Raw genomic sequence first — 20,833 nt, forward strand, 5'->3', positions numbered from 1 at the left:
TACAAATGATAACGTAAATGTTGGCGAATTGAGTCAAACTTTGATGTTGGTACAGATATTCCTGGTGATGGGAAAAGTGAATGCAAATTGAGTAAAAGTCAATTGCACCGATGACATTAAATATTTATACTATACTGTCTATTCCTGATTAGTTTTGTTGATTATGCATTAACTGCCTGTTTCAATAGATGTAAAAGGGCTCATCTGGATTTATATTTTGGTAGAGTAATTCCAGGGCTTTATCGTTATACCTAGTCTCCAAATAAATATGCATCAGTAAGGTCGGTGAGAGTTTGCCACTCTTATTCAGAAATAGACTTATTGCAAAACAGCTTCAAAGGGTTCAATTTTCACGTGTTAAGAAATCAGAATAAAAATGGTCATATGTATGTTCTAAAAAAATTCCCATAGACATAGAACATAACTGAAAGCAAAATAAAGTACTTACCAAGCATTCATGCACTTGACTTGATGATCCTATGTGTTAAATCTTTTCTGATTTGCATAAAATGTATATTCATTGTGACAAGATCTTTGAAATCAAGTACCTATAACAAAATTAAAGATTCATATCTTAGAACCATTAATGAATTACATGTTGGGAGAAAGTCCAAAACTTTGATGGTGGTACAGATATTACTGGTAAGTGAAACGAATGCAAAGTAAGTTAACATCAATTGCACTCTACGTGAAATATTTGTGCCACTGTGTCCATTTTTTTTTTTTACATCTGCCCTGAACTGATTAACTTTGTTGATTATAGTTACATAGTTAGGTCAAAAAAAGACACAAGTCCATCTAGTTCAACCAATGAAAAAAAAAAAAAAAAAAAAAAAAAAAAAAATATATATATATAATCCCAAAAACACAATCCTATACCCACAGTTGATCCAGAGGAAGGTTAAAAACCCCAGCAAAGCATGATCCAATTTGCTCCAGTGGGGGAAAAAATCCCTTCCTGATCCCCCCAGAGGCAATCCAGATACTTCCTGAATCAACTTTACCTATAAATGTTAGTATCCCGTTATATTATTTACATTTAGGAAAGAATCCAGGCCTTTTTTAAAGCAGTCTACTGAGCTGGCCAGAACCAAAATACTTAATTGCTCAATAGATGTAATAGGGTTCAGTTATGGATTTAGCTCCTGGTAGAGTAATTTCAGGGCTGGATAGTTAAAGTGGTTGTAAAGTCACAGCTATTAAATACTTGTATCCTCCCTGTGGGATGTCTATATTAAATGTAGTATGTGTGTTTTTTTTAATTATATTGCTAAATTCCTTCTTTGTGCAGTGCTGCTGTACAGTCATGTGTCCTCCCTCGGCTCTCCTTCTTGATATAAGGGAGTATAGTGGGAGGGGCTGAGATTCCCTTCTGATATATGTAAGATGGCAGAGGGAGGACGCGTGACTGCACATCAGGACTGTGCAAAGAAGTGATTTAGCATTATAATAATAAATAAAACACACATACACTGCACCTAATATGGACCTAAAACAGATAATAAAGGTCTTTAATATAATAGATTTGACTTTACAACCACTTTGCCAGAGAGCAGCGGAGGAGCAGCAGGGGAAAAGTATTACACAGTCCAAGAAGGAGGAAATAGACTACGGAAATGACAGGGAGGGGGAGAGGGGTAGATGCAGAGATGCTTAGGAGAGAGCTGGATGAGGAAGAGTTGGAAACTGACCTCACTATTGTGAATAAGCAGCCATGATTAGCATGGTTAGGTTACATAGGGAAACACAGGAACAGGCAGGATCAACCAGGTATTTTAGAACATGGAAAGAGACATATGACACCGTAAAAGCACTATGCTGTATACTGTATCTTATCTTAAAGGAATAAGGGTTTAGAGTTACAATCACTTAAGTTAAAACCACAACTAAGCTTAGTCTCCAAAAAATTATGTGCTGGTGAGGTCAACCACAGATTCACATTGCTTAAATTCTCCAGGAGCTGAAATAAGAAAATGACTTGCAATTCTTCTTCTTAAACATAAGAATAGTTCCAAAACAGCTTCGAAGGTTTCAATTTTCACATGTAAAAGAAAAGAAAAGGGAAACCTACCATGTCAGGTTGACTATTTACAGAAGTTTGGGAACTGCACATCTTCTGATATTTGTTTTACATTTCTAAATGTATCCATGACAAAAACCATAAAAAACTTTTGGCATCGATTCCATAGGGGTAGGTACTGGTGTATCCAAAATTTGCTGATCTAAAATAGTCAACAGCATTTAAAGTGAAGATTTAAAGCACTTTTATTCAATACATTTCTGTCATTCACACAATATGAAGTCAGTACCAGCAAGGATTTTTTAAAGCAGAACTTTACCCACAACAACTTGATCAAAAATAATGTTTTTAAGCAAGGAACATACATTCCACATTAATAATTAGTCTACCAAAATTGGCGTGTGCTGTAAATTGCCGCCAGCATTGTTCCTGTTTCTTCTTGCGTGAAGCTGCCATTTTGCTGAAGCCCAGAAGCCCCTGAACAGCAGTAAATCTTTAAGCTGTCAGCAGATTGGCCTCTACATTTTTGTCACAGTGTCAAAAATAGAAAGAAACTGAGCATGTGCAGAACAGGGTGTATTACTGTATTTTAACCGGTTGCCGACTGCTCACAGTATATTTACTGCGGCAGTCAGCCCCGGCCAGTCAGAGTGACGTAGGTCTACGTCGCTCGCCTGTCACTCCTTTTAGAGCCAATAGCGGGCGAGCGCGCGCCCGCCGGGGCGCGCGCCCGCGCGCCCGCCGGGGCGCGCGCCCGCCTCGGCTCGTTCACAAAGGAGTGTGGGCGTGTGACCGGGGGACCCGATGTCCGCCGGTCACACTACGATCGCCGGTACAGCGGGAGAAAGACAGAGCGGCTTATGTAAACAAGCCGCCTGTCATTCTCCCCTGTGTAAAAATGAAGATCAGACGGTTCTACTATGTAGAACCGTTGATCTTTGTTTTTACACTAAGAGACCTGTCCCCCTACAGTTAGAAACACGCCCCTAGGACACACTTAACCCCTCCCTGTCCAATACAGTTAACCCCTTTCCTGCCAGTGTAATTTTTGCAGTAACAGTGCATATATATAGCACAGATTACTGCAGTAATGTCACTGGTACCCCCAAAAGTGTCAAAAATGTCAGTCAAGGGTCCGATCTGTCCGCCGCAATGTCGCAGTACCGCAAAAAAAATCGCAGTTAAAAAAACCCCACCAAAAATGACAAAAATCTTTCCCTTTGTTAGTAAACGCGATAACTTTTGCGCAAACCAATCAAAATACGCTTTTTGCGATTTTTTTTACCAAACATATGTAGCGTAAAACAATTTGGCCGAAAATGTTAAAAAATTTTGATTTTTACATTTTTTTGGGGGGGAATTTCATATAAAAAAAAGTGAAAAAATATTGTTATTTTTGCAAAAATTACGCTTTTTTTTTGTTTATAGCGCATGATCAAAAAATCGCACAGGTGATCAAATACCACCAAAAGAAAGCTCTGTTTGTGGGAAAAAAAGGACGTGAAATTCGTTTAGGTACAGCGTCGCACGACCGCGCAATTGTCCGTCAAAGTCACGCAGTAAAAAATCGCAAAAAACCCCCTGGTCAGGAAGGGGGTAAAATCTTCCAGGGCTTAAGTGGTTAAACAGTATAGACACTTAATTTTAATGTTTTAAACATCTATACCTGCAAAAACGGACCAGGATGAAGTGATCTAGCAGGACTTAAAGTGGAGTTCCGGCCACAAAATCGTTATTTTAGATTTTGTGGCATTCGCTTCCTTATTGTCACCTGTAAAAGAATTGGATATTCCTGTTTTTTTTTTTTTACTTACCTTGTTTCAGAAGAAAATATACTCACCTTTCCTTCAACTCCCTCCCTCCTTGGCCGCAGCCTGCGCCGTCACTTCCTGTCCCGCAATGCATCCTGGGAGCTATTACTCATCACTCCCAGGATGCAATGGGCAGTGATGAATGCAGCCGGCCGCTCCTCTCATCGCGTTATTTGCAAACAGGAAATAATGCGATGATAGGCGTCCCTATACTATGCCGATCGCATAGTACTGGACATGCGTGAGATTTTGCGCTGCATTCATCGGCCCCCTCCATCTAGAAAGAGGAAGCAGGGCATATATTTGCACACAGCGGCTTCGGGTGACCAGAAAAAAGATGGCGGTGCTCTGCAAACATTTTATAAAGTAAGATTTAATGATTGTCAATCTATTAATTAAATGTATAAAACCGGATTAGCGGATGTATGAAGGGCGGTGGATAACTGTTTTGGGAAGTATTTAAAAAAAAACTATTCTGTGGCCGGAACTCCGCTTTAATTTTCTGACTAAAATTCCACCTTAACCCTTTCGTATGACGTAAGGGACCTGGAAGTGGGTGGTTGGTTTACACACATTCCCAGTGGCTGCAGCCACTGGGATTGTGCGTAAATCTGATAAGCAGACTTCTGCCTGTCAGATGGAGCCATGTGGGTGGCTGTGCTGAAACCTGATTGCTTCCACACACCCCTGGTAACACCCCCTGCACATATCCCCGCCATGTATCCAAGGCTTCACTTGCCCATCTGAGAGCCCGGGACCAACATAGCGGGCGCTCCTGGGTAGTAGGGAGGGAGCAAAGTGGACCCACATCCGCTCTCCTCCTCTCCTTGTTGCTGACCCGGAAAGCAATGTGTTTGACCACCTCTCTTTGTCTCCAGCCAGCATGGCCGGAAAATAATGGAATGCGATCTGCAATGCATTACATTCAGTGGAGCACAGAGGAGACATGCAAGGTCTTTTAGATGTCTCATTAAGGAGAACCTGGCACCAAAAAATCGTCAGAAATTTAGGTAAAAAAATGTTTAAAATAATAAGAAATTTAAGTTACACCCAAGCACATCAAATACCCCACAAAATATGATTGAGGCTTGCCCATCCCCACATATACGCATGTATGAACATAAATGCACTCTTCAGGGGCACCTTTGCATGAAAACACCAATTGCGATACGCATGTTACATATGCATGTGCATGCCAGAGTTAGAGCACCAGACCTCCTCTGTAACACGAAACTGATGACCTATAGGGGGCTTTCAAAGTGTCGCCTATGGAAAATATAGGGTACTTAAGTTTGTCACCATTTCACCGGTGCACGGAAATTTGATGTTTGACATATTGGGTATTTACCGTATTTTCCGGCGTATAAGACGACTGGGCGTATAAGACGACCCCCCTAATTTTCAACTTAAAACATAGGTTTTGGGCTATACTCGCCATATAAGACTACCCCCCTTCCGAGGCAAGGCAACACCATTGAAAAACATCAGATTTCTCATAGCTCTCCAAGGTACCCTAGTACTGTAATACATGTAATCTCTCATAATATCTCCAAGGTACCCTAAGTATTACCAGTAGATGTAATCTCAAGACGCTGGCTGTGCGGGAATCCTGTACCGGTATACTATATGTACCGTAGCTTCGGCTACATACAGTATACCGAGCTGAGCCAATCACAGTGAGCGATGTATTCTATTATTGAATGCAAAGCCTGCTCGGATTGCCAGAGTCAGAGAGGCGGGCTGATGTTACTCCGCCAATCCGAGCAGGCTTTGAATTCAATAATAGAATACATCGCTCTCCCTGATTGGCTCAGCGCGGTACACTGTATGTAGCCGAAGCTACGGTACATACGGTATACCGCTACAGGATTCCCACACAGCCAGGGTCTTGAGAGATTACATCTACCGGTAATACTTATACTTAGGTTACCTTATTATACTCAGCGTATAAGACGATCCCCTATTTTTGGGGGATTTTTTGGAGGTTCAAAAGTAGTCTTATACGCCAGAAAATACAGTATTTACTCTGTGTACTTTGTCTTTTTTATTTTACGGTAAATTTGTGTGACCTGAATTGGATACTTTTTGTTTGCTCCCTTCCCTTTGGGATGCCTAAATAAGACTTGGATCATCACTCCTACACGCTGGATTACAAGAAACCCCTTGGAGGTGCTACTTAGCATCATCACTGTCCACTATATGGGGACATCTATTCTACAAGTTTGCCTATCCACTTTTCTGGTTTCTGCGACCTTCATCACCTCAGCTCCTGGGACAGACTCCTCCAGTAGCACACGCTATGATGATTTATATGCATCCTGCATATATGCTCCAGAAGAAGTGGAAATAATCCACAAAATGCGTTGAGCCTTTTTTACGATGCAGATACACCTAAATCATGTATTTATATCATATATATGAAATCTCTGTAATCATGAATGACTTTTATTCAGTTTTTAATGTTATCCATATTCTGATGTAAATACAAATATAAATTAGCTATATTATAGCCATATTTTTAATTAAGTCAACCTGTGTATATATATATGAATAAACGAATAAATATGCTTTTACTTACTAATCATTTTGGCAGTGTTGTGCCATGTGTCCCATTTAAAGCCCCAGCCTCTTTATTATTTTATCCCAGAAATAGGGATGGAGGCACATAACTAGAGGTTGTTATGGCTTCATTTAAAGTCCCCCCCCCCCCCCAAAAAAAAAAAAAAAAAAACCTTTCATTTAAATTGGAACTACCACTATTTTATTTTCTATGGTGTCTGTAATGTTTTGAGGTGTTATGTAATCTTCAGGCCTAAAATATGTGCTAAAAATGGCAGTGAAATGGGTTAAAGTATATCTAAGAACAAAAACTGAATATATTTTACAGCTTACCCTTCCTCAGATGTGGTGACTGCATTTGTTTTCTTTTTTCCAGGCTAAGGACATTTTCTGAAAGTACAAACATATGCCTGTTCATCCTGCCATAAATCTGGTGCATTTGTAACTTCCTGTGTGCTAAGCTGAATTATAAAACAGTAAGTTTTCCCAGATATTGTGTGTGAACTACAAACCCCCCATCCATATAATGGAGATCTCGGTATTAGGGATCAACCAATAGGGGCCGATATTTTCGTACATTTAAAAATATATATATATATATTTTTTTTTTACTTGACAGGTACTCTTGTGGAGGGATCTGGGGGTCTAAAACACCCTAAACCCCTCCTCTGCACTTAAAAGCATTCAAAACGTCAAGTTTGGCTGTTTTGAATGCTGTCATTTTTTTCTTAATCTGGCGCCAGTGCCAGTCTTTGCATGGAGACCCGATCAGAGCCTAATGCGGCTTTGATCGGGTCTTCGGTGGCCGTGCAGGCTGGTTGCCCGGGTCTCTTGGTGGAACGGGAGACCCGGGCGAGCTGCGGAAGGCGGCGGGGGGGGGGGGGGAACGTCCCCTCCCACTCCTTGTAATGACAGCCGAACGGCTTCTCAGCTGCATCAGTTGTCATTACAAGATAGCTGACCTAGCTGCAGGCATCACTCCGGTACAAGCACTTTACGAAATATTGGTAATAACACTTTGGTGGCCGATTCCAATATATCGGGGAAAGTGCAAATTAGCCCTCGAAATATCGGCTTTGCCGATAATCGGTCGATCCCTACTTAGTACTATAGCTGAACCCTTTTTCTAACCTTAAAATATATCTCTAGTCATTTTATTTTGGTCCTTTTAACAGAGTCAGGAAGGGTTGGAGCCTCTGACCGGTATCTTCTGCTATCTGTGTCCCCTCTGAGTTGATTCACCTTCTTAATTTGTTCATTGTCACCAGGACAAAATGTTAGGAGAAAGCCAAAATCGTACAGTTGTCAGAGGTCAGGGGAAGTCTTTTGATTTGGACATCTGTTCCAATCACAACTGTCTAAGAGAGAACCTTCATCCCACTTAGGGAAAGATTTTATAATCACATACTGTTGGGAATTTCGGACAGGAAGTTAGAGGTACCCCTCACAACAGAACACAGACAGTGAAAAACTAGGGTTCAAACCAATCCTTACTCTAAGCCCCCATTCACACTGGGGCGACGCTACTTAGCACCGCGACCTCCGAGGTCGCGGTGCGAGCAGCGCGCCGCTACCTCGGAGCGGCCGCCACGGACTTCGTAACATTGAAGTCTATGGCGGTCGCCTCCTGGTCGCCCCAAAGAAGCTCCGGACCCTTTTTCTGAGTCGGAGCGACTTGTGTCGCTCCTATTAGAACGGGTCCGCAGCTTCCCTATGGGAGGCGACCTGCGGCGACCTGTGAGGCGACCAGGTCGCCTCACAGGTCGCCCCAGTGTGAACGGGGGCTTATTGAAAGGACAATAAAAGAGATACACTTTAAACTAACAATAAAATTAACAATTAAAATTAGCTGCCTAATTCTGCAGCCTAGCCTTAGCAGCTATTCATTTCCTACCAAAAGCTAAGCTACCTCCATGAAATGTTATGCTTTCTTTATTGGTTTCCGAACTATCAGCAATAAATACATTAGGTTCCAACTTCAGTTCCCGTTCTAGCTAAGTCTTCCACTCTTTGAGCCGGTTTATCCTTTCTATCTTGCAAATCACCAACAGAAAGGGCAAACTAGCTTTATTTATTTTTTTTGAACACATCAGTTTAAATGAAAGCACAATATAACTTTTCACCCATTGCTCCTGCTGAGAGTCTTGAGCTTTCAAATGTCATCATTTGTGTTCTTAATAAACATTTTTTACTTTTAATAAGTAGAAAGGTAAAAGTTAACAAATGCGAACATACAATTTAAATATACAATTAACATTTATTAAGTAGAAAGGGATAAAAAAAAAATCCAACAACCGAAGTCCATTCAGACAGAAATGGTCACTTGATCTTCTCCTTCCGGGGCTGTCATCCCATTTGGATCCCCTTGGGGTTCGGTCGTCGCAGCTGGTTCGTAAGTTACTTTGGCTTTAAAGAAATAGTATAGTTAAAAAGAGGAAATCTTGATCTGCCTAAAACCTTCTTTTACCATTATTCACAACTATGACATAGCCTCAATACCCAGTTTTGGCAATGAGAAAATGGTATTACACCCAAAACCAGTAATGTAGTGTTGCAGCTTACAATTATTAGATGTGGTGGCTGCATTCATTTTCTTTTTTAGGCTTTTCCCCCTCCGTTTTCACTTGGTGATCTGGCCAGCAACACTCCTCCTGTACTAGAGAGCCCCCATTCTGGATGAATGAGCATATAGGGGACATTTGGACGACAGCATTGTCAGTCTGGTGAGAGGGAGTGTTAGATGTACTAGCAGATTTTGATACACTAACACAGGGGTATTGAATTAAAATTTACAAAGGTCCAGTCAGTGAAATATTCTTCCAGCAGAGGTCGGAATTGCATGTTTGTTCGATGACCACCCTGTATCCTCGCAACCAATCACCTGCTTGTTAACTTGGGTAGCCCCCGCCCTGTCATGCCTCCAGCTGTTGGCTCTGTGAGACTGGCAGTGGTGATGGCTGTGGGCAGAACGACTCTAAACGGTGGGACCGCAGGGGTCCGGATGAGACATTAACTGGGTCCGGATCCGGACCACGGTCCGCCATTTAGTGATGCCTGCACTAACACATTGAAGCCAAACTCCAGCTCACACTGCAGTTACACATGGAGTTTCAGCAACCGTTTTTTTCTTTTGGGGTAAAGGTAAATACATAAATCTGATCATTCTTAGCACCCTTGTCAGTGGTAAATGGTTCGCCTCTAACTGAGGCATTTGCAGGAAAGCTTGTTCTGTTGAAAAACAACACACTTAATGGCTGGATTACCAGATGAAAATAAAGGAAAGAAAGCCTAAAAGAAAAACTAATGAAGCCATTACATCTTAGAATTGGGTTTAACACCACTTTATGATGTCCAATTATGAAATTAGCAGAATTCTAAAATCTCAGAGGCAGGAAGGTCTTATACAGGTATCGAACATGTGTTCATACTAAAACGAGATCACAAATCAAAAGTAAATGACAGTTGTTGATTACCTCCCTTGATAAGGGGTGGATAAACATCTGCCTGCCCCACATCTTAGTCTACCCACCTAAAAAGCTTACACAATTTTAGAATATTCAACAAACATACCTAACCCCTGTAAGATTACATCCAATAGGGAGAATGGCTTTAACTAACTGCCTGAGTTGAAAGCAACCACAAACCAGATTTTCTTGGTGCCCAATAACTGACCTATCAGCAAGATATCACCAATTGTGTAATAAACGTGTTGCACTAACCTATTTCATGTAACCCTGTGACATATCTTTTCAATGTTGTGGCTGAGGAACGTTTGTCCCTCTACAATAAAATATTTTTCAGGATAACTTTTATTGGCCATAAAAGCCATCTTAAATGGATGAATCCATCTCCACCTGACCAGGCTCAGTAGCAAACTTTCATTAACCAAATAATCCCCTTTGAAAATATATGGTATATCTCAACTGAAACTTCCCTCGACTGGGTTGGATTGATGTCCACTAAATTAAATTGAGTGATTGGTATTCAGTAATGTTTGTATACAGGTTATTATTTGTACTACAAATGGAGTAAGACCCCATTCACACTGCCGCGACTTGTCAGGAGACTTGTCAGCCTGACAAGTCGCGGTCCCTCGCAGTCCATTGACTGCTACAGGACCCGTTCTAATAGGAGCGACACAAGTCGTTCCGACTTAGAAAAAGGGTCCTGTACTACTTCGGGGCGACCTCGGAGCAACTTGGATAGACATTCATTATATGAAGTCCGTGCAAGTCGCGCCGAAGTCGCGGTGCACGGGACTGACAAGTCGCCTCCCGAAGTAGTGCAGAGTCGTGTCGCCATAGTGTGAACCGACTCTAACAAGAGCTTGTCATATGGTATTTTATTGTATATCTGTACTTTTAAAGATTTAAAAAGTTGGGTTCTCTGATTCCTCTTGTACCAAGTTGTATTTTAACTGAAATGTCTGCCTTCATTTTGTAAAGCGCTGCACAAACTGTTGGTGCTATTTAAAATTCTGTATTATAATAATAATATTAATATTAATAATATAATGTTTACATGCTTTGTAATGTAATAATCATATATATTTGAAATAATTAAACCCAGGTCCAACTTGTTTGTCTAGCATATTTGCTTTCCATTTCCCTTGTTCACAATTAAAGTGTTTGTTACCCCAAAAATTAATATTCCTGATATGTGCCTGCTGTACCATTTACTTGTAAGAGAAAGTCTCCTGATTTCTTTGTGTGAAATTCCTGATGATTCTGCCAGTCACTCTGATGACCACACTAAGCAGCAGAGCACACTCTGTCAGTTCTCTAGCTATGCTGGGAAATCAGTGTACTCTCCTCGTATGATTAATGTTATACAGGATTTATATAGCACCAACAGTTTGCACAGCGCTTTACAATATGAGGGAAGACAATACAGTATGATCACACTTGGCCTGACACACCCCTACTGCACAGACATTTACTGGGAAGCTCAGTGTGCTGCTGTTTCTTCTCCCCAAGCTCTTATGCAGCTGAGAACAGAGGAAATGTAAAAATGTATAAAAAAAGGAAAAAAAGGAATTTATAATTTCTTTTTCTATCTATACAAACATTTTTTGTCTTTCATTTCTATTTCAAACTGAATGGGTTGTTTTATAAGTTGATCCTTTACAGTCACTTTAATTTCGGCTTTTCTACTTTCTCCATTTTCATGCATCCTCATTTTGCTGGTTTTTAGTCTGAGTGGCAGTACAGGGTGCTATTCTATATCATATATGGGGGGCCTCCGGTACCAGTGCTATATCCATCTAATTTTCTTCTACTACTTAAACCTCCTGTCAGCACAGCAACATGCAACATTTAAATGGAAACAACTCATCTCCAACTTCCCTTGTGGATCTACATTCCATGGTCATGTGATTTGGTGATCTATGCTGAGCCATAGGACAAGAATCTGTTGGATGGAGTGCTGACAATGGATTTAACTGTGCCACAGCCAAGTATATATAAGAAGTATATTGGCACTTTTCCACTGCAAGTACCAGCTCGGCTCTACTCGGCCCTGCTTGGCCCGGTTTGCTTTTCCACTGCTGGTACCGCATGGTATAGTGTCGGAACGGTTCGGTACGGTACGGTATAGGTTTGCTTTTCTACTAAAGTAGTACTAAAGTTAAGTGGGTGGGATAACAACGGGGTGGGTGTGATTCTCTGACCAATCAGTGGCTAGTAGTGACTGCATGCAAAGGATTGTGGGATATGGTACCAGTTTGGTACCTGTTGGAACCACAATCGAGTAGGTACTGTTTTTTCAGAGCCGTACCGTACCGTACCGTTCGGTTCCATGCAGTGGAAAAGCAAACCTATACCGTACCGTACCGAACCGTTCCGACCCTATACCATGCGGTACCGCAGTGGAAAAGCACAAAAGCGTGCCGAACCGGTACGGTTCCTTCCAGTGGAAAAGCGCCATATGTAAGAAGCAGAGAGGGACCTGATTGTGAATGGGGGGGGGGGGGGGGCAGAATATAAGAAACAATGAAGGAAATGATTGACTGTAATTGGGAGAGGAAAGGCAGTTTTTTTTTTTTTTATCTATACAAAAACATTTTAACTTTTATTTCAATTTAAGCCCCGGTTCACATTTGTGCGTGTACGGGGTTCGCATGTAATGTCGGAGCGCACTGCTCCGACATTACATGCGATCAGCTGTGCGGTGCGAGTTTAGCCATACAGTTTGTATGGCTAAATTCGCATCGCACCCTGAGCAAACACGCACAGGAGGCATTTTTGCAGCCGCATCAGGATCGGATCACACAGCGGTTCACACTTGTGCGATCCCATCCTGTGCGAACTGCACGATCGCACTGCGATATGCTGGTGTGTCAAACTGGGGGTGTCGTTAAGAATACATTGACACCCCCAGCGTATCGCATATGGCAGTGTGAACTGCCGGGGGTGCGTGTGCGATGCGGGAACAGGCTGCGAATTCGCAGCCTTCCCGCATCGCATAAATGTGAACCGAGCCTTAAACTGAATGGATTGTTTTACAAGATGATTGTTTACAATCACTTTAATCAGAACTAATCATGAACAGAACTAAATCAAATGATTTGGCCTATGGCATGAGTTGGAGTACTGTAAAATGCATAGGGGATCAAACAATCATATAGTCACATGTACACCTTTTATCTACAGTCTGCTGCTCCAGTCCTCAATACCTCCTAACCAATATCTACATTCAAATTGTCATTTTTTTCTACTGCACAATGTGTTAGAATAATTAAAAAAATATAGTTTTAAGCAGCATTTGGGGCATTCCATCAAGTGTATTTTTTGTGCCTTTAAGCTGGGTACACACATACAGTTGTTTTTTTTCCAAGCGTGTATCTGGACTAAAGTAGAATGCCCGATGGGGTTGTCTCTAAAAATACAGACAACAATACACAATTCATATATCCAATAGTCTTGTATCTGGTTTTCCCTGACTTTAGTTAAAAAGATATCCCATAATGCTGAGGCTGCTGATAAACACATTGCACAAAATGACAAACTATAAACGCACTGTGAAATAAATGGTACTTACCGATTGTTTCCCGAACCCTTGCACAAGTCATCTTCCCTGAAATGAACAGAAGAAACCTAATTACGCACATAAAGTAGGAAGAATATTTGTGCAGCAAACATGCGTCAAGAAACCATGATGAATAGACATTGGGTGCGCCGCCACAGTTACTACCAGTTAGCCTACAGTTCTCATTCTTACCATAATTTTCAATTAAAGCAGACCTCCTCCCCTACAAACACATAAAGAATTGCATTGATTATTTGCCTCGGTATGTCTAAATTGCCAAATCCTATGGCAACGCCTACTTCATGCTGAAAATCCCATGGTGCTATTTTACCCATCCATGCCAGAGCTCGTAAATGAGTTCTGGAGCAATTTGCATTTGTTTACCACTGCTGTGTCTTTAGCAGCTTGATCATCATTAAGCCACCCAATACTTCCATTGCTGAATCTATGACAACAATCACAAACCATGCTAGATCACATAAGGTGCATGTGCAAACCCAGGAGCTGAAAAAAAGGAAGAACAGGCCTTTATCTGAGATCTTGCAAGACATCTTGAAATTTTATGAGATCTTGTGCTTCACTGGTGAGTGCTCCCTGGTAGACACTGGTGACATAGCCTTCCCGGCGGGCAGCTGGGAGGCACTGACTATGTTACCAATGCCTCTGACAAAACTAAAGTAAAAAGTATGAAACTGTAAGTTCACTAGTTCATTCTAAAAAAAAAAAAAAAAAAAAAGGAATTTTGACTTACCTTTAAATTCCATATCAACCTGGAAGACTCCTTTTCATCTCTTTCTTCACGGTCCACACCCTGGATCCCTCAAACTCTAAAAGACCACCCTCTAACTACCTCAACCTTGTTTTGGAGAGGTATGTTAGAGATTTCAGCTTTCCTCAAACCTGAGTTGGAGTACTGTAAAATGCATAGGGGATCAAACAATGTATAGCAATGATTGCAGCTGGCAATATTACTATCAGTACTTCTGTACAAAGTGGCGTACACACGAGCTGAATATTGGGTGGCATCTGCCAGTGTCTATTGAACCAGCCAATGCCATCTGATATTCACCCTGTGTGCATGGCAGCCAGTCCAAGAGAAGTTCAGATGGTTTCTGCCGATGGGACAACAAAAAGGTTTGCACCGCTCAAGGCAGACCATGAAATGCTCCACCGCTGTAGAAGGAACCAGGTATAGCTGCTTATGGAGAGCCGTGTGCCTGCCAGGGTTCGCAACCAAGAGATGGATGCAAAGAAGAAGAAAGGTGGTGGCACATCCGGCATAAAATCTTTACATTTTTTTGTAGATCCATTAAAAACAAGGATATGACATGAACGAAAGGCTCAGGAAACAACTCAGCAGACGCGTTTCACACACCTGTGTTTAGTCATTGCTCTGTCGAAGGGGCACAGCAGAAAAGGTGTCGATAGGCCGATAGGCACCCGATCAGCGATCTGACTGGAATGCTCCAGCGGGGAGGCTGCCCCCCTGTCAGAACACAATAGCTCAGCGGGAGATTGCTGTACTAACATCAAATAGTTAGTACAGTGTCTCAGTACTCCCCTCCCCATTGGCTGAAACAGCAGCACAGCGCGATTGGCTCCCACTTCTGTCAATCAAAGTCAGTCAGACAATCAGAAGAGAGAGGGGGTGGGGCCAGGTCAGGTTGTGGCTCCCTGTCTGAATGGACACAGGGAGCAATGGCTCGGCTCGGGTGCCCCCATAGCAAGCTGCTTGCTGTGGGGCCATCCAACAGGAGGGAGGGGCCAGGAGCACAGAAGAGGGATTTAAAGAAAAAAAAAATGAGACTTTACAATCACTTTGAGTGTATACAATGGCCCAGGCTTGTTTGCATAATAGCCATTGTCAGTGTTCCTAATGTAGTTTTTGACAGCTGGGGTCAGATCTGTGTTGCGGGAACACTAAAAGCAGCTCCTCTTTAAAAAAAAAAAAAAAAAAAAACTGTTTGCAGAGTTTCCTATATATGTATTGTTCCAATAATACAGTGTATTTTTTTTTTTTTTTTTTATATGCAGTTAATCTGCATGTAATGTCAGTTAAAGAAATTTGGGAAAAATCTATAGCTTTGAAAAATAAAAATTAGATCTATTGAACTTCTTATTAACCCTAAAATCATTTTAAGTAGCCCTTATTAAATAATCTTTACCCTTATCATCATATTATTTATTTTATGTTTTTTTTTTTTTTTTTAATCCAACAAACTCTTTAAAGAGTACAAAGGTTCAGAGTTACACATTAAACTCAAAAATATTTTTTTACACGCAACAGTTGTCAATGCAGTAGTTTACAGATATCAAAAAATAAAGAAAAAGTAAAAATCTTTACAATCAGAAGAACCCAAGGGGGAGATCTTGCTGGGGTGCAAATGTAGATATAGCCAGGTACATAGAGAACGCTCAAGGATACCACATGCTCACAATAGCCAATGTTTACAGATAAACGGGAACAGAGTTGACCTGGTACATTTTTTGATACTCAATCAGTTGCTGGTTCTTCCTCTGTTGTGGTAGATGCCAGGTCCTGCCAGTGATCTCATATTTTGTGATATTTTACTGGGCATTTTCTATGTGTGTAAATGGCCTTTTTATAAGGTAGGGACACATTAACAGCCGCCATCTATTTCCGAAGTGTAGATGGGGAAGCCTGAAGCCACACTTTTGCTATTAACAGTTTAGCCATAAACAGCGTTTCCTGTAGGAAAATATGTTGATGTCTATTGCTTTCCTGCTCTGGGAGTAACCCCAACAAACACTATTTAGGGCAGAAGATCAATAGGGAGCCCATTCGGTCTTGTAGAAACCAGACCAACTGTTCCCAGTATCCCTGAATGGCAGGGCAGGACCACAGTAGATGATAAATGATTTATTTTATTTCGTTATATATTTTCATCTTAATTTTTTCTCTTTTTTAACACTCTTATTTTAAAAAAAATGTTTTAGTTAGCTAAGTTTTTGGGACACATTTAAATATAAATTGTTTTTACTTCATAAATAATTGTGCACTAGAATAATAATATTAGGATCAATATACAGTGGGTACGGAAAGTATTCAGACCCCCTTAAATTTTTCACTCTTTGTTATATTGCAGCCATTTGCTAAAATCATTTAAGTTCATTCTTCTTCCTCATGAATGTACACATAGCACCCCATACTGACAGAAAAACACAGAATTGTTGACATTGTTGCAGATTTATTAAAAAAGAAAAACTGAAATATCACATGGTCCTAAGTATTCAGACCCTTTGCTCAGTATTTAGTAGAAGCCCCCTTTTGATCTAATACAGCCAGGAGTCTTTTTGGGAAAGATGCAACAAGTCTTTCACACCTGGATTTGGGGATCCTCTGCCATTCCTCCTTGCAAATCCTCTCCAGTTCTGTCAGGTTGGATGGTAAACGTTGGTGGACAGCCATTTTTAGGTCTCTCCAGAGATGCTCAATTGGGTTTAAGTCAGGGCTCTGGCTGGGCCATTCAAGAACAGTCACGGAGTTGTTGTGAAGCCACTCCTTCGTTATTTTAGCTGTGTGCTTAGGGTCATTGTCTTGTTGGAAGGTAAACCTTCGGCCCAGTCTGAGGTCCAGAGCACTCTGGAGAAGGTTTTTGTCCAGGATATCCCTGTACTTGGCCGCATTCATCTTTCCCTCGATTGCAACCAGTCGTCCTGTCCCTGCAGCTGAAAAACACCCCCACAGCATGATGCTGCCACCACCATGCTTCACTGTTGGGACTGTATTGGACAGGTGATGAGCAGTGCCTGGTTTTCTCCAAACATACCGCTTAGAATTAAGGCCAAAAAGTTCTATTTTGGTCTCATCAGACCAGAGAATCTTATTTCTCACCATCTTGGAGTCCTTCAGGTGTTTTTTAGCAAACTCCATGCGGCCTTTATGTGTCTTACACTGAGGAGAGGCTTCCGTTGGGCCACTCTGCCATAAAGCCCCGACTGGTGGAGGGCTGCAGTGATGGTTGACTTTCTACAACTTTCTCCCATCTCCTGACTGCATCTCTGGAGCTTAGCCACAGTGATCTTTGGGTTCTTCTTTACCTCTCTCACCAAGGCTCTTCTCCCCCGATAGCTCAGTTTGGCCGGACGGCCAGCTCTAGGAAGGGTTCTGGTCATCCCAAACGTCTTCCATTTGAGGATTATGGAGGCCACTGTGCTCTTAGGTACCTTAAGTGCAGCAGAAATCTTTTTGTAACCTTGGCCAGATCTGTGCCTTGCCACAATTCTGTCTCTGAGCTCTTCAGGCAGTTCCTTTGACCTCATGATTCTCATTTGCTCTGACATGCATTGTGATCTGGAAGGTCTTATATAGACAGGTGTGTGGCTTTCCTAATCAAGTCCAATCAGTATAATCAAACACAGCTGGACTCAAATGAAGGTGTAGAACCATCTCAAGGATGATCAGAAGAAATGGAAAGCACCTGAGTTAAATATATGAGTGTCACAGCAAAGGGTCTGAATACTTAGGACCATGTGATATTTCAGTTTTTCTTTTTCAATAAATCTGCAACAATGTCAACAATTCTGTGTTTTTATGTCAGTATGGGGTGCTATGTGTACATTCATGAGGAAGAAGAATGAAGTTAAATGATTTTAGCAAATGGCTGCAATATAACAAAGAGTGAAAAATTTAAAGGGGTCTGAATACTTTCCGTACCCACTGTAAATAGGATAAATTATATAATCACATTTACACTTTATCTACAGCCTGCTGCTCCAGTCCCCAATACCTCCTAACTAATATTTACATTCATATTGTCATTTTTGTCTTCTACACAATGTGTTAGAATAATAAAAAAAAAAAAAAAAAAAATATATATATATATATATATATATATATATATATATATATATATATACAGTGGGTACGGAAAGTATTCAAACCCCCTTAAATTTTTCACTCTTTGTTATATTGCAGCCATTTGCTAAAATCATTTAGGTTCATTCTTCTTCCTCATGAATGTACACATAGCACCCCATACTGACAGAAAAACACAGAATTGTTGACATTGTTGCAGATTTATTAAAAAAGAAAAACTGAAATATCACATGGTCCTAAGTATTCAGACCCTTTGCTCAGTATTTAGTAGAAGCCCCCTTTTGATCTAATAGAGCCAGGAGTCTTTTTGGGAAAGATGCAACAAGTCTTTCACACCTGGATTTGGGGATCCTCTGCCATTCCTCCTTGCAGATCCTCTCCAGTTCTGTCAGGTTGGATGGTAAACGTTGGTGGACAGCCATTTTTAGGTCTCTCCAGAGATTCTCAATTGGGTTTAAGTCAGGGCTCTGGCTGGGCCATTCAAGAACAGTCACGGAGTTGTTGTGAAGCCACTCCTTCGTTATTTTAGCTGTGTGCTTAGGGTCATTGTCTTGTTGGAAGGTAAACCTTCGGCCCAGTCTGCGGTCCAGAGCACTCTGGAGAAGGTTTTTGTCCAGGATATCCCTGTACTTGGCCGCATTCATCTTTCCCTCAATTGCAACCAGTCGTCCTGTCCCTGCAGCTGAAAAACACCCCCACAGCATGATGCTGCCAATACCATGCTTCACTGTTGGGACTGTATTGGACAGGTGATGAGCAGTGCCTGGTTTTCTCCACACATACCGCTTAGAATTAAGGCCAAAAAGTTATATTTTGGTCTCATCAGACCAGAGAATCTTATTTCTCACCATCTTGGAGTCCTTCAGGTGTTTTTTTTAGCAAACTCCATGCGGGCTTTCATGTGTCTTACACGGAGGAGAGGCTTCTGTCGGGCCACTCTGCCATATAGCCCCGACTGGTGGAGGTCTGCAGTGATGGTTGACTTTCTACAACTTTCTCCCATCTCCTGACTGCATCTCTGGAGCTCAGCCACAGTGATCTTTGGGTTCTTCTTTACCTCTCTCACCAAGGCTCTTCTCCCCCGATAGCTCAGTTTGGCCGGACGGCCAGCTCTAGGAAGGGTTCTGGTCGTCCCATACGTCTTCCATTTGAGGATTATGGAGGCCACTGTGCTCTTAGGAGCCTTAAGTGCAGCAGAAATCTTTTTGTAACCTTGGCCAGATCTGTGCCTTGCCACAATTCTGTCTCTGAGCTCTTCAGGCAGTTCCTTTGACCTCATGATTCTCATTTGCTCTGACATGCATTGTGATCTGGAAGGTCTTATATAGACAGGTGTGTGGCTTTCCTAATCAAGTCCAATCAGTATAATCAAACACAGCTGGACTCAAATGAAGGTGTAGAACCATCTCAAGGATGATCAGAAGAAATGGAAAGCACCTGAGTTAAATATATGAGTCTCACAGCAAAGGGTCTGAATACTTAGGACCATGTGATATTTCAGTTTTTCTTTTTTAATAAATCTGCAACAATGTCAACAATTCTGTGTTTTTCCGTCAATATGGGGAGCTGTGTGTACATTCATGAGGAAGAAGAATGAACTTAAATGATTTTAGCAAATGGCTGCAATATAACAAAGAGTGAAAAATTTAAGGGGGTCTGAATACTTTCCGTACCCACTGTATATATATATATATATATATATATATATATACTGTATATATATATATAGTTTTAAGCAGCATTTGGGGCATTGCATCAAGTGTATTTTTTGTGCCTTTAAGCTGGGTACACACATACAGTTTTTTTTTTTTTTTTTTTCCAAGAGTGTATCTGGATTAAATATGCCTAAGAATGTCCGATGGGGTGGTCTCCAAAAATACAGACAACAATACAAAATTCTTGTATCTGATTTTCCCTGACTTTAGTCAGAAAGATATCCCATAATGCTGAGGCTGCTGATAAACACATTGCACAAAATGACAAACTATAAACACACTGTGAAATAAATGGTACTTACCGATTGTTTCCCGAACCCTTGCACAAGTCATCTTCCCTGAAATGAACAGAAGAAACCTAATTACACACATAAAGTTGGAAGAATATTTGTGCAGCAAACATGCGTCGAGAAACCATGATGAATAGACATTGGGTGCGCCGCCACAGTTACTACCAGTTAGCCTACAGTTCTCATTCTTACCATAATTTTTAATCAAAGCAGACCTCCTCCCCTACACACACTATTAATTAACTGCCTGCCAGAATCCATAGATTGGCTCTAGCAAACACATAAAGAATGGCTCTAGCAAACACAAAGAATTGCGTTGATTATTTGCCTCGGTATGTCGAAATTGCCAAATTCTATGGCATTGCCTACTCCATGCTGAAAATCCCATGGTGCTATTTTACCCATCCATGCCAGAGCTCATACATGAGATCTGGAGCAATTTGTGTTTGTTTACCACTGCTGTGGCTTTAGCAGCTTGATCATCATTAAGCCACCCAACACTTCTGTTGCTGAATCTATGACAACAATCACAAACCATGGCCTCTCACCTTATAACTGAATAAAGAAAGCAA

At 41.3% G+C, this 20,833-nt stretch overlaps 1 long non-coding RNA gene across 1 annotated transcript; it reads right to left on the bottom strand.

The window, feature by feature from the left end:
• Window positions 1-492: 492 nt before the first annotated feature.
• LOC309560844 lies at window positions 493-6,835 on the bottom strand. The gene is made up of 3 exons (XR_014225527.1): window positions 6,724-6,835; window positions 2,072-2,222; window positions 493-548 (listed from the first exon to the last, which is right to left on the bottom strand). It is a non-coding gene; the product is annotated as an uncharacterized lncRNA (long non-coding RNA).
• Window positions 6,836-20,833: the final 13,998 nt, after the last annotated feature.

This window comes from Pelophylax lessonae, assembly GCF_965119305.1.
Source record: "Pelophylax lessonae genome assembly, chromosome: 7".
NCBI lineage: Eukaryota > Metazoa > Chordata > Amphibia > Anura > Ranidae > Pelophylax > Pelophylax lessonae.